At 39.6% G+C, this 12,814-nt stretch overlaps 1 protein-coding gene across 8 annotated transcripts in view; it reads right to left on the minus strand.

The window, feature by feature from the left end:
• Positions 1-12,814, minus strand: part of SLC16A7 (solute carrier family 16 member 7) — a 196,529-nt gene that overhangs the window by 82,652 nt on the left and 101,063 nt on the right. For 3 of the 8 annotated variants that reach the window (XM_069584783.1, XM_069584786.1, XM_069584787.1), the window contains one exon: positions 12,307-12,365. The exons of the other annotated variants lie outside the window; for them this stretch is intronic. The gene's annotated coding sequence lies outside the window, so the exon portion shown is untranslated. The remainder of the gene's footprint in view (positions 1-12,306; positions 12,366-12,814) is intronic. 8 annotated transcript variants of the gene reach the window in all.

The raw sequence follows: 12,814 nt of genomic DNA on the forward strand, positions 1-12,814 counted from the left end.
TAAAAAGGGGGATATATGTATACACAGAGCTAATTCAATTAGCTATACAGTAGAAACTAACACAACATAGTAAAGCAACTATACTCCAATAATTTTTTTAAAGCAGTGCTGATTACTGTATCTAGGCTATATATACTATAGTATATATACTGAAGCCATGCTGTAGTATTGGCTAATTTGATTTCTTAGCAATTTACATATATGTCACATGTTTATGATGGGTTTTACTTAAAACAAGGAGCTTAAGAAATGCTTTAGAGCTTTCTTTTCTCTAAAACTTCAATTAATTATCATAATCCCATGAACTAAGAGGAAGAGGTATTTTTAATCACATTTGCAGATAAGAGCATAAGGAATCAGAGGTATGAAGTGATTTTTTCAAAGGGCAGTGTCCAGTCAGTGATCACATTGATATCATGACTAGCATCCTTCTGTTAGGCTCATTGTTACCAATTCCATCTTAACACACCAACTTGGAGGCTGCTCTTCTGCTTCCAAATAGACTCTTTCAGTTTTATTTCTATTTGTATTTATTTATTTATTTCTAGTGAACTTACAGATTTCAATCCTTGCACATATTCTTGTCTGTCTTCTCCATCAGAATTCAAATATTTGTTCTCTGGAATACTAACTGCCAACTATCCTTAGTCTTTAGAAAATTCACTATTATTCCACCTTATTTACATGTCTTTCAATAATGTTTTTTAGTATATAGGCTACAATATGACATTGTTGTTAACAAAAGGGGAATTAATGAAAACATTTGGCTTCTTCAAGTGTTTTTTAAAAAATGTATATGGTAGGATGTCTGAAGCCCAAGAATTGCACCTTCCCTTCTAGAAATCAGTATAGGTTGATTAACCGATGGAGAAGAAAGTGTAGAAAAAAGTAATGTATTAAAGTGATGGTCAATGGTTAGATGTTAGTGTTATATTTAAGGCCTTTTTCATTCAGTTACATCAGAATGATCCTTTATATACTTTATAAATAATAATTCTTTAACTTCCTCAATCTAAACCATGATGTGTCAATTTCATGAACCCTTATGAACAGTCTACACAATCCAGTAGTTAATGTTTCAAAATAGCCCAGAAATAATATATTTAGCAAACCGAGTCACAAATTAAAGCAATAGATGTTCAGAGGCTATTGCCATCACTATAAATTATTTTTGATAGCCTATAAATAAAGTATGAGTTGTTCTTCACATTCTACCTATACAGTGAACTGTGTTTTCACCTACAGGAATTAATATCTTCCTTAGAGAATAATGGACTGGTCTTTTGCACTTAGTTCCCTCTGGCTTATACAGAGGATACAGCAATGTCAAATTAACGTACAATGTCTATGTTTTGGTGACAACTCACTGAGTTTTATAACAGGAATTTAACTGAATCAAATCTTTTCCTTTCCAACATGTAATTGAATTTAAACTGGAGTCTAATCCTGGGAGGTTATTTTATTCTTCAAAGTGGGCCACCACTGACGGATTTACTTAAACAACTAGACAGCAGAGATATCAATAGAACATGGGCCACAAAATGTCAGTAACACAAAACTTATTGTAGATGCAAACTAGTACTATAGTTAAAGGGACTCTGAGAATGCTAACAATTGATATCAAGGGTCAAACTAACTACAGATGTTTTTATAATGGGAAAATTAGAAAAAATAATACAAACCAGCAGATATTTATGATGAGTTAGAAATATCAAATAATTCCTCTGATTTATGATACTATACTTTGAGAACTGTGCAAAAGCAGTTATCGTGAGATGCATCAGTCAGTTCAGTCATTCAGTCATGTCCGACTCTTTCAGACCCCATGAATCACAGCACACCAGGCCTCCCTGTCCATTACCAACTCTTGGAGTCGACCCAAACCCATGTCCATTGAGTCCGTGATGCCACAGAACCATCTCATCTTCTGTCGTCCCATTCTCCTCCTGCCCTCAATCCCTCCCAGCATCAAAGTTTTTTCCAGTGAGTCAGTTCTTCACATCAGGTGGCCAAAGTATTGGAGTTTCAGCTTCAGCATCAGTCCTTCCAATGAACACCCAGGATTGATCTCCTTTAGGATGGACTGGTTGGATCTCCTTGCAGTCCAAGGGACTCTCAAGAGTCTTCTCCAACACCACAGTTCAAAAGCGTCAATTCTTCGGCGTTCAGTTTCTTCACAGTCCAACTCTCATATCCATACATGACCACAGGAAAAACCATAGCCTTGACTAGACGGACCTTTGTTGGCAAAGTAATATCTCTGCTTTTCAATATGCTATCTAGGTTGGTCATAACTTTCCTTCCAAGGAGTAAGTGTCTTTTAATTTCATGGCTGCAGTCACCATCTGCAGTGATTTTGGAGCCCCCAAAAATAACAGTCCGACACTGTTTCCACTGTTTCCCCATCTATTTCCCATGAAGTGATGGGACCAGACGCTATGATCTTTGTTTTCTGATGTTGAGCTTTAAGCCAACTTTTTCACTCGCCTCTTTCACTTTCATCAACAGGCTTTTTAGTTCCTCTTCACTTTCTCCCATAAGGGTGGTGTCATCTGTGTATCTGAGGTTATAGTGGTCCCCCAAAAGATATGTCCATGTCCTAATTTTCAGATTCTGCAATATATTTTATATGATCCTATAGACCGAATGTTTATATTTCCCCCAAATTCATATGCTGATACCTAATGGAAATTGGAGCTGGGGTCTTTCGGAGGCAATTAGGCCCTATGAATGGGATTAGTGCCCTTATATATTGGAGAAGGCAATGGCACCCCACTCCAGTACGCTTGCCTGGAAAATCCCATGGATGGAGGAGCCTGGTAGGCTGCAGTCCATGGGGTCGCTAAGAGTTGGACATGACTGAGCGACTTCACTTTCATGCATTGGAGAAGGAAATGGCAACCCACTCATGTTCTTGCCTGGAGAATCCCAGGGATGGGGGAGTCTGGTGGGCTGCCATCTATGGGGTCACACAGAGTCAGACACGACTGAAGTGACTTAGCAGTGCCCTTATATATAAGACCCCAAAAAGCTCCCTTGCCCCTTCCACCATCTGAAGACACATGGAAAGATGGTTGTCTATGAGTCTGGAAGAGAACCCCCACCAGTCACTGAATCTGCTAGCATCTTGATTTTCGATTTCCCAGTCTTCAAAACTGTGAGAAACATATTTTATTACTTATAAGTCACCTAGACTATAATCTTCCATTCAGTTCAGTTCAGTCACTCAGTTGTCTCTGATTCTTTGGGCCTCCATGAACCACAGCACGCCAGGCCTATCTGTCCATCACCAACTCCCAGAGTCCACTCAAACCCATGTCCATCAAGTCAGTAATACCATCCAACAATTTCATCCTCTGTCATCCCCTTCTCCTCCTGCCCTCAATCTTTCCCAGCATCAGGGCCTTTTCAAATGAGTCAGTTCTTTGTATCAGGTGGCCAAAGTACTGGAGTTTCAGCTTCAACATCAGTCCCTCCATTGAACACCTAGGACTGATCTCCTTTAGGATGGACTGGTTGGATTTCCTTGCAATCCAAGGGACTCTCAAGAGTCTTCTCCAACACCACAGTTCAAAAGCATCAATTCTTCGACACTCAGCATTCTTCATAGTCCAACTCTCATATCCATACATGACGACTGGAAAAACCATAGCCTTGACTAGGCAGACCTTTGTTGGCAAAGTAATATCTCTGTTTTTTAATATGCTGTCTAGGTTGGTCATAACTTTCCTTCCAAGGAGTACGTGTCTTTTAATTTCATGGCTGCAATCACCATCTGCAGTGATTTTGGAACCCAGAAAAAAAAGTTAGCCACTGTTTTCCCATCTATTTGCCATGAAGTGATGGACTGGACGCCATGATCTTAGTTTTCCAAATGTTGAGTTTTAAGCCAACTTTTTCACTCTCCGCTTTCACTTTCACCCAGAGGCTCTTTTTTCCTCTTTACTTTCTGTCATAAGGGTGGTATCATCTGCATATCTGAGGTTATTGATATTTCTCCCGGCAATCTTGATTCCAGCTTGTGCTTCCTCCAGCCCAGCATTTCTCTTGATGTACTCTGCATATAAGTGAAATAAGCAGGGTGACAATATACAGCTTTGATGTACTCCTTTTCCTATTTGGAACCAGTCTGTTGTTCCATGTCCAGTTCTGACTGTTGCTTCCTGACTTGCAGACAGGTTTCTCAAGAAGCAGGTCAGGTGGTCTGGTATTCCCATCTCTTGAAGAATTTTCCACAGTTTATTGTGATCCACACAGTCAAAGGTTTTGGCATAGTCAATAAAGCAGAAATAGATGTTTTTCTAGAACTCTCTTGCTTTTTGTACGATCCAACGGATGTTGGCAATTTGATCTCTGGTTCCTCTGCCTTTTCTAAAATCAGCTTGAACATCTAGTACTTATTAAACAGAGTAATAACAACCAACTAATCTATTCGTGTTTTTTCTCCATATCTCTTGTCCCAGAACTTCAACTGCATTGTGTGTATTTTCTTTCAAGGTAGCATAGGCAGAAGTTTTACCAAATATTTTGCCACTGCCTAACTGAAATTGTCATTTTTCTAGCCTCTTCTAAAAGGATACTCACCACCTGCTGCTGCTGCTGCTAAGTCACTTCAGTCATGTTTGCTTTTGTGTGACCCCATAGACAGGGGTCACACAGATAGGCTCCCCCATCCCTGGGATTCTCCAGGCAAGAACACTGCAGTGGATGCCATTTCATTCTCCAATGCATGAAAGTATAAAGTGAAAGTGAAGTCGCTCAGTCATGTCCAACTCTTAGCGACCCCATGGACTGCAGCCCACCAGGAACCTCCGTCCATGGCATTTTCCAGGCAAGAGTACTGGAGTGAGGTCCCATTGCCTTCTCTGTCATCACCTGCTGCCTTTCCTTAAAGCCAATGTCACATATTTTAAGATTTTGTTTTATTAAATACGTGACATCAGATTTTGTGGTTTTATCAGACAAATCCAGTAACTTAGGGCTGAAAAAAACAAACATTTATTTATTTATTTCTTGTTTATGCTACTTGAAGGTATGGATTAACTATTACTCTGGTGGCTCTGGTGGCTGGTCTCTGGTGGTGGCTTTGGCTGACCTTCAATCCATGTGCTCAATCACTAAGTCATGACTGACTCCTTGTGACTCCATGGACTGTAGCTTGCTGGGCTCCTTTGTCCATGAAATTTTCCAGGCAAGAATACTGGAGTGGGTTGTCATTTCCTACTCGAAGGGATCTTCCTGACACATGGATTGAACTCACATCTCTTGCATCTCCTGCATTGGCAGGCAGATCTTTTCTCACTGAGCCACCCAAGAGGCCCTAGCTGACCTTCAAACATACTCCTTATTTGTAGGGATCCAAACTATAGGGACATGTTCTCAGATTGGAAAGTAAAGACTATGAAGACAAAACATGCAAAGACATTTTGGACATGTGTTTGTTCACTCTTGGACATCACTGGTTTATATTTCATTGAGAAAACAAGTCCAGAGTCAGGGAGGACAAAGCATACTTTGCTTGCAGAGAAACATGACAAGGATGTGTAGGGAAATAATAATTGTAATCAAAAAGTAAAATTATCAATTTGAGTCACTCATAAGTGTACAGTTGAAGAAGCAACTCATGATGAGTTTCGTAAGAGTTTCATTGCCCTTCCTTTTGAAGTTGAAATCCTGGCTATCATTGTCTTCAATCTACTGGATGGTAACTTTTCTGTGGGCTCCAGCTTTTGTTTCCTCTTCCTATTTTGGCAAAACCACCAAATTAACAACTTTCTTCTTAAGTCTTTGGGGAAGCACACAGCTGGAATGAATGGAAGGCAGAAAACTCAGGCAAGTGAAAACAAACAAGGAAAGTATTAGAACAGATACAGCACAGGAGGGTGGAGAGAGGGTGTTGATATGACTGTAGTGAGTGTCAATGGCACCCCACTCCAGTACTCTTGCTTGGAAAATCCCATGGATGGAGGAGCCTGGTAGCCTGCAGTCTACAGGGTTGTGAAGAGTTGGGGATGACTGAGTGACTTCCCTTTCACTTTTCACTTTCATGCATTGGAGAAGGAAATGGCCACCCACTCCAGTGTTCTTGCCTGGAGAATCCCAGGGACGGGGGAGCCTGGTGGGCTGCCATCTATGGGGTCGCACAGCGTCGGACATGACTGAAGTGACTTAGCAGCAGTGAGTGTCTAGCTCTTAACTCTGTAAGAGCCTACTGCTACTGCTAAGTCACTTCAATCGTGTCCGACTCTGTGTGACCCCATAGACGGCAGCCCACCAGGCTCCCCCGTCCCTGGGATTCTCCAGGCAAGAACACTGGAGTGGGTGGCCATTTCCTTCTCCAATGCATGAAAGTGAAAAGTGAAAGGGAAGTCACTCAGTCCTGTTTGACTCTTCGCGACGCCGTGGACCACAGCCTACCAGGCTCCTCCGTCCATGGGATTTTCCAAGCAAGAGTGCTGGAGTTGGGTGCCATCGCCTTCTCTGCTGTAAGAAGCCTAGTTCAAAACAAATGCTGCTGGTGGACTTAAAAGATAGTTGACATGGTTGAAATTACAGTTTCATTTTCTGCAAAATGGATGTAATAGCTACTAAACTAAATTCTGAGAATTTTTAGCTTAAAGTTTCAATTGTCTTAGTGATGCTTACTTGTGACAAAACCAGGTACAGTAAATGTTATAGGTAGTTGGTAATCAGCTAACGTAATTTATATCTAAATAAAATGTGTGGGTACCGTCTCTTTGTATCTCTTTGCAACTTATATGAGAACCTCATAATCTCATTTATGCATAACTAAAGAAACGTCATAAAACAAGCAAAAAAGAAACTTTAAAAATGGAGTTAAGATCTTTCAATAAAATGAAGCTTCCAATTTCACTATATAATCTTACATATTTGAATTGGTTGTAGACTAGTTAAAATTAAAATATTTTTCAAAGTAGGTACAAAACCCCAACCAGGACAAATAATGAAATGTACAATGTTAACTTAAAGTATTTAATGTACCAAGATAGTATAATAGTATTATCCCAAATTTGAATAATTAAATAAATATAATTTTTTCTATAATCCTCACCCTTCTACTACGGCCTGTGTATTTTTTGTTTATGTATCACTTTTGTCACATATTTTGAACTTTGCAGAAACATGAGCTTTTCATTAAAGGTTATATAAGTATTTTCCATTTTATTGGTATAATTTTCAAAACTATTACTTAATGTACGTATAACAGTTTATCGAGTACATGCTGCTGCTTTTGTCACTAAGTCACATGTGACTCTTTGTGACCCCATGGTCTGTAGCCTACCAGGCTTCTCTGTCTATCAAGTGCATGGCCATAATACATTCACCCACTTGCCAGATCTGGGCCTTAGGTTGTCTTCAGTGCTCCCATAAATGTGATAACTCAAGGGACATAAGGGGCAGGGGTCATAAAAACATGAGACTGCAATTGACAAAATGATATGTCATAGATGGAACTGAATATGTTTATGATTCCCCAAAAGAGCAATGATTCCCAGGTAGCTTCAGCCATTCAGTAGGCAGAGGAGTCAATAGACCATGGAGGCTTACTGTAGTGCGATGCAAGCCCATGTTACTGGATGCCTTTGCCAGGTTGAGTCACCTTGCTGTAGTGCTATTTCTTAATCCTAATCCAACAGTATTGTAGTTCATAGAAACTTCTAGGGGATTCTAGTGTACTTCTGCATCTTATCATTGGTATAATGTGATTTTATGGACCCTTTTTTTTTTCTTGATTCTTTTTTCTTATTCAATTTTTTTTAAATGAGCTTTTTAATAGAAAAGTGGGAAAGGCATTCTCTGGCCCTGTAGTCTTCTTAGAAAAACTCAGGATCTTTTTTATTTTTATTTTTTCAATTTCCATTCCCTAATGCCAGTTAATAACCTTTTCAATTTGAGGGAAGAAAGAAAATACCAGAAAATCTTTGAAGACTAAATGCAATATGTGATACTCAAAATCTCTTAGATGTAATTCCATTTATCTCAACTAGAGAATGTCACTAAATACAAGAGGTGAGAAAGATAATATAAATGGCTTTCCAACTGTGCTCCAAGAAATTCTACGCATTTTAAGAGGAATCTCAGGGATTATTTCAGGGAAGAAGTCAGGGAATGGCACTAGGTAGAGGTCAGGATCTTGGATACTAGAATTCTGAGTAAGATCTTGTTTCTAGAAAGTTTTCTGTGGCTTTAAAAACTGTGAGGAGATGGAGGGAACAAAATAAAACCACACATTTATTTTCATCCTCATTGACTGTGGTATCATACATTATTTTTCCTAAGTTATGGCTCAGGGAGATAAGAAAAGACTACAAGCATACTAAAAGGTTAAAAAAAGATCAAATAAAGTTTCCTCTAAACATAAAAACATTGAAAAGTTTAGGCAGACTATTCTTATTCAGACAGAATGAATTACATACTGTTAATGCTATTGGATAATGATTCTGCTAATATTAGTATAGATCCTTATTGAATGCTTAATTAATCACCAAGTTTGAAAGATAGTCACTGTTAAAATTCTCATTTTACAGTGGAAGAATATAAAAACTTAAAAGGTACATCTAGAACGTAGTGGAATAAGGGCTTGAATTCAGAGAGTTTTGATTGCAGAAACAAAGTATTTAATTTTTTTTCTCTGTATTACACAGCTGCATGCTAATTCAAAAATGGTAAAAATACTTATTTCTAAGACATTCATTTCTTTTTCACTTTTGTACATTCAAGAATATTTATTGAATACCTTACTGTATTCTGAGAATTAAGTCAAATAAGATATAGCTTCTGTCCTCAAGAACAGGAAGCATGCCAAGTAAATTTAATATACGTGGTGTTATGTGATATGCTTGTTATGGTGAAGGCATGCACAGGGATTTAGAATTGGAGCAATGTCAGACCTCAAGGATAGGGGAGTTGATGTTTCTATGTATCTTACATTCTGGGCTTCCCTGGTGGTTCAGACTGTAAAGAGTCTGCCTGCAATGCAGGAGACCTGGGTTCGATCCCTGAGTCAGGAAGATCCCCTGGAGAAGGGAATAGCTCCCCACTCCAGAATTCTTGCCTGGAGAATCCCATGGATAGAAAAGCCTGGTGGGCTATAGTCCATGAGGTTGCAAAGAGTCAGACATGACTAAGTGACTAAGCATACACACACACATCATCTTATATTCTAGACAAGAATCAGTCAGATGAGGAAGGTAGTGGTGAAGGACACTTCAGCTGAAGGAAAGAGCAGGTGGGATGTGGAATAGTAAAACATCATGATGCTCAAGAACTACAGATAATTACATTTATTGCACCAACACTTGCAGGTGTTAGAGGAAAAGCCTAGACCAGTAATTTTCAAACATTAGTGGGCATCAGAATTACTTAGAGGACTTATTAATCTATAGTGTGCTGGGTCTCACTTCCAGAGCTTCATTCAGTAAATCTGAGGTGGTATCTAGAATCTGCATTTTCAACAAGATATCAGGTTATGATTATGCTGCTCAACCGGGGGCCACACTATGAGAACTACTAGGCAAGATTTATAAGCAGGAGCCAACTTTTTCTATCTTAGTTGATTAAAATTTAACTAGCAGGAAAAAATAGCATTAGGAGAAAAAGATATGAAAAGCCTATATAAAATAGAAATAGAAGTACCTGTTACAACTCACAACAAAGTTAACAGGCAGATATATTTACATTTGTTTAATAAAGCTGTTTTAGCATTTTTGTAAAGTTTTTAAAAGAAAAATAAGATATATTCACTATATAATATTTAAGCATTTCAAAAATATACAGCCACTTTCCAAAGTCACCTGTTATTAATAGTTTTTCAGGTATTCATTATTTGTATTTGTATGAAAATACAAATATATATAAACCTAAGTTGTTATGTGTATACACTTTAAAATAAATGTAATCATATGTTTTGCCTTACAGCTTATTGTTACTGCATTTTTTATACTTTTAACAGTATTTTATGTTAGTACATATGGATCTACCTCATTGTTTTTACATTTGTGTAGTACTTTATTACGAATGTGTAGCAATTTACCCATTTTCGTAGTGACTTTCAGTTTGCCACAGTTTATAAATGATTCTGCCTTGGACATGTTGTACATGTGTCCTTGCAAAGCTATGCAAGTGCTTATAAGAGAGACATCTTTGGAACTGCTGGGTTCATGACTTCTCATAAATGATGTCATCTCTACTGCTTAGTTTTCTAGGGCAAGTGTAACAAATCACTTCAAATTTTGTGACTTAAGGAAATGGCTATTTATTCTCACACTTCACAAGGTGTCAGCAGGACTGCCCTCCTTAAAGAGGCTCTAGGGAAGAATTTGCTCCACGCTTTTTCTAGTTGCTGGTGACAATCAGCAGCCTCTGGCTTCTGTTTACATCACTTTCTGCTCTGCCTCATTTTCATATCACTGCTTTCTTTCTGTGCTTTCCCTTCTGTGAGTCTGTCTCTAAACTCCCTTTGCCTCTGACAAGAATTTTGTATTTAGGGACCACCTGGATAATTCAGGATAAACTTCTCTATCAAGAGTCTTACTTTATTCACCTCTTTTGCCATAGACTGGGTGGCATTCTGGAGGCTTGAAAATCCAAGGTTAAGGTGCTAGTAAATTCAGTGTCTGGTGAGAACCAGCTTCCCGGTTCATGGGTGGCCATCTTCACATGTTCTCACTTGGTAGAAGAGGAAAGGGAGCTCTCTCGGACCTCATTCATAAGGGCAATAATCCCATTCATGAGGGTTTCACTCTCACGACCTAATCACTTTCCAAAGGCCCCACCTCAAAACTGATGACACTGGGGATTATGTCTCAGCTTATGAATCAGGGCATGGAGGAATACCATTTTTGGGTCTGTAGCATTCCATTTCTGACCTTCTAAAATCCATGCCCTTTGCTCACCCAAAATACATCCATTCCATCCAAATAGTCTCAAACGTCTTAACTCATTCTAGAGTCAACTCAAATTCTGAAATCCAAAGTCTCATATCATCCAAAACAGACATGGGTGAGACTTAAGGTATGATTCATTTTGAGACAAATTCCTCTCCATCTGGGAACCTATAAAATCTTCCAAAATATAATGGTGAGACAGACATGGGGTAGACATTCCTATTCTGAAAGGAAAAGATGGGAAAGTAGAAAGGGGTTATAGGGGTAACAGGTCCCAAGTAAGTTCAGATCTCAACATTAGACCTTAAGGATCAAGAATGATCTTTGACTGGATACTCGGCCTTCTGGACCCATTAGCTGTGGTCTCACCCATGAGCTCTCACGGGTGGGAGTTCTGTGGCTAAGATACTCCTGGGTTTGAAATTGCATTCTGTGGTGGTTCTGAAGAATAGCTCCATCCCCTGGGTACCACTGAGCATCAGCCTGGCAGGGGCTTTATCTAGTAGCCCCACCCTTGCAGGAGTTTGGTGCCTGGGCTCTGCTCCTGCAGGATGGGGTCTTGGGCCCACAGTTCTTACTGAGTGAGAGCAGCTTTTAGAACGTAGGTGGACACAGCCATACCCCCACAGCTCTTACACTCTGTACACTGACAGAGATGGTGGGTGAAGAGGGGGGGAGTGTGGACACTGCCAAAGTTTGCTGCCTGTGTCCTCCACAGGGGTGGCCACCATGGTACCAAACCAGAGCCCATGGGAGTTGCAGCTGGGGCAGCCAAAGAGCACAGTGCTAGAGTGCAGAGAGCAGAGCCCACGGTGTTAGGCAGCACTCGGCAGCGTAGCCCAAGGTCTCAGAGACTCAGGCAGCTCTCCTTTGAATTTACTCTGCCTGCGGGCCGCTGTACTCTGGGCATGTAATGGGAGGGGTAGCCCTGTTGACTTCCGAATAACTTCAGGGTTATTCTTCCATTGTCTTCCACAATGGCTTCTGCTTCCATTGAGATGGCTGACTAATCTTATCAAATGGTTTATCATCCATACACTCAGAGCTCTCCTCTGACCCTATATGCTCATTCTTTTCGATATGAACGGGTTGAGGGCTCTTCACATCTTTAAGTTCTGATTAGCAATTTTGGCTTTTTGTCATTTCTCTCATCTCTCACTTTACTCTAAAGCTTTATGAGGAACCAAGGACACTCCTTCAACACTTTGATTAGAAATAGCTTCAGTTATATATCCAATTTCGTTACTCACAGTTCCACTCCAGAACTCCAAGATGAACACAATTCCAGTGAGTCCTTTGCATCTTTATAATGAAGATTTCCTTTCCCCCATTGTTTTAAGTTAATCACAATGTTAATGTCCTAAATTAATCAGTTAATGATGATAGTGTGATCACTCACCTAGAGCCAGATATCCTGGAATGTGAAGTGGGCCTTAGGAAGCATCACTACCAAAAAACCTAGTGGAGACAAAGGAATTCCTGTTGAGCTATTTCAAATCCTAAAACAAGATGCTGTGAAAGTGCTGCACTCAATATGCCAGCAAATTTGGAAAACTCAGCAGTGGCCACAGGATTGGAAAAGGTCAGTTTTCATTCCAATCCCAAAGAAAGGCAATGCCAAAGAATGCTCAAACTACTGCACAATTGCACTCATCTCACACGCTAGTAAAGTAATGCTTAAAATTCTCCAAGCCAGGCTTCTGCAATACGTGAACTGTGAACTTCCAGATGTTCAAGCTGGTTTTAGAAAAGGCAGAGGAACCAGAGATCAAACTGCCAACATCCGCTGGATCACCCAAAAAGCAAGAGAGTTTCAGAAAAACATCTATTTCTGCTTTAATGACTATGCCAAAACCTTTGACTGTGTGGATCACAATAAACTGTGGAAAATTCTTCAAGAGATGGGA

Source organism: Ovis canadensis, chromosome 3 (assembly GCF_042477335.2).
Source record: "Ovis canadensis isolate MfBH-ARS-UI-01 breed Bighorn chromosome 3, ARS-UI_OviCan_v2, whole genome shotgun sequence".
In the NCBI taxonomy this organism is placed as follows: domain Eukaryota; kingdom Metazoa; phylum Chordata; class Mammalia; order Artiodactyla; family Bovidae; genus Ovis; species Ovis canadensis.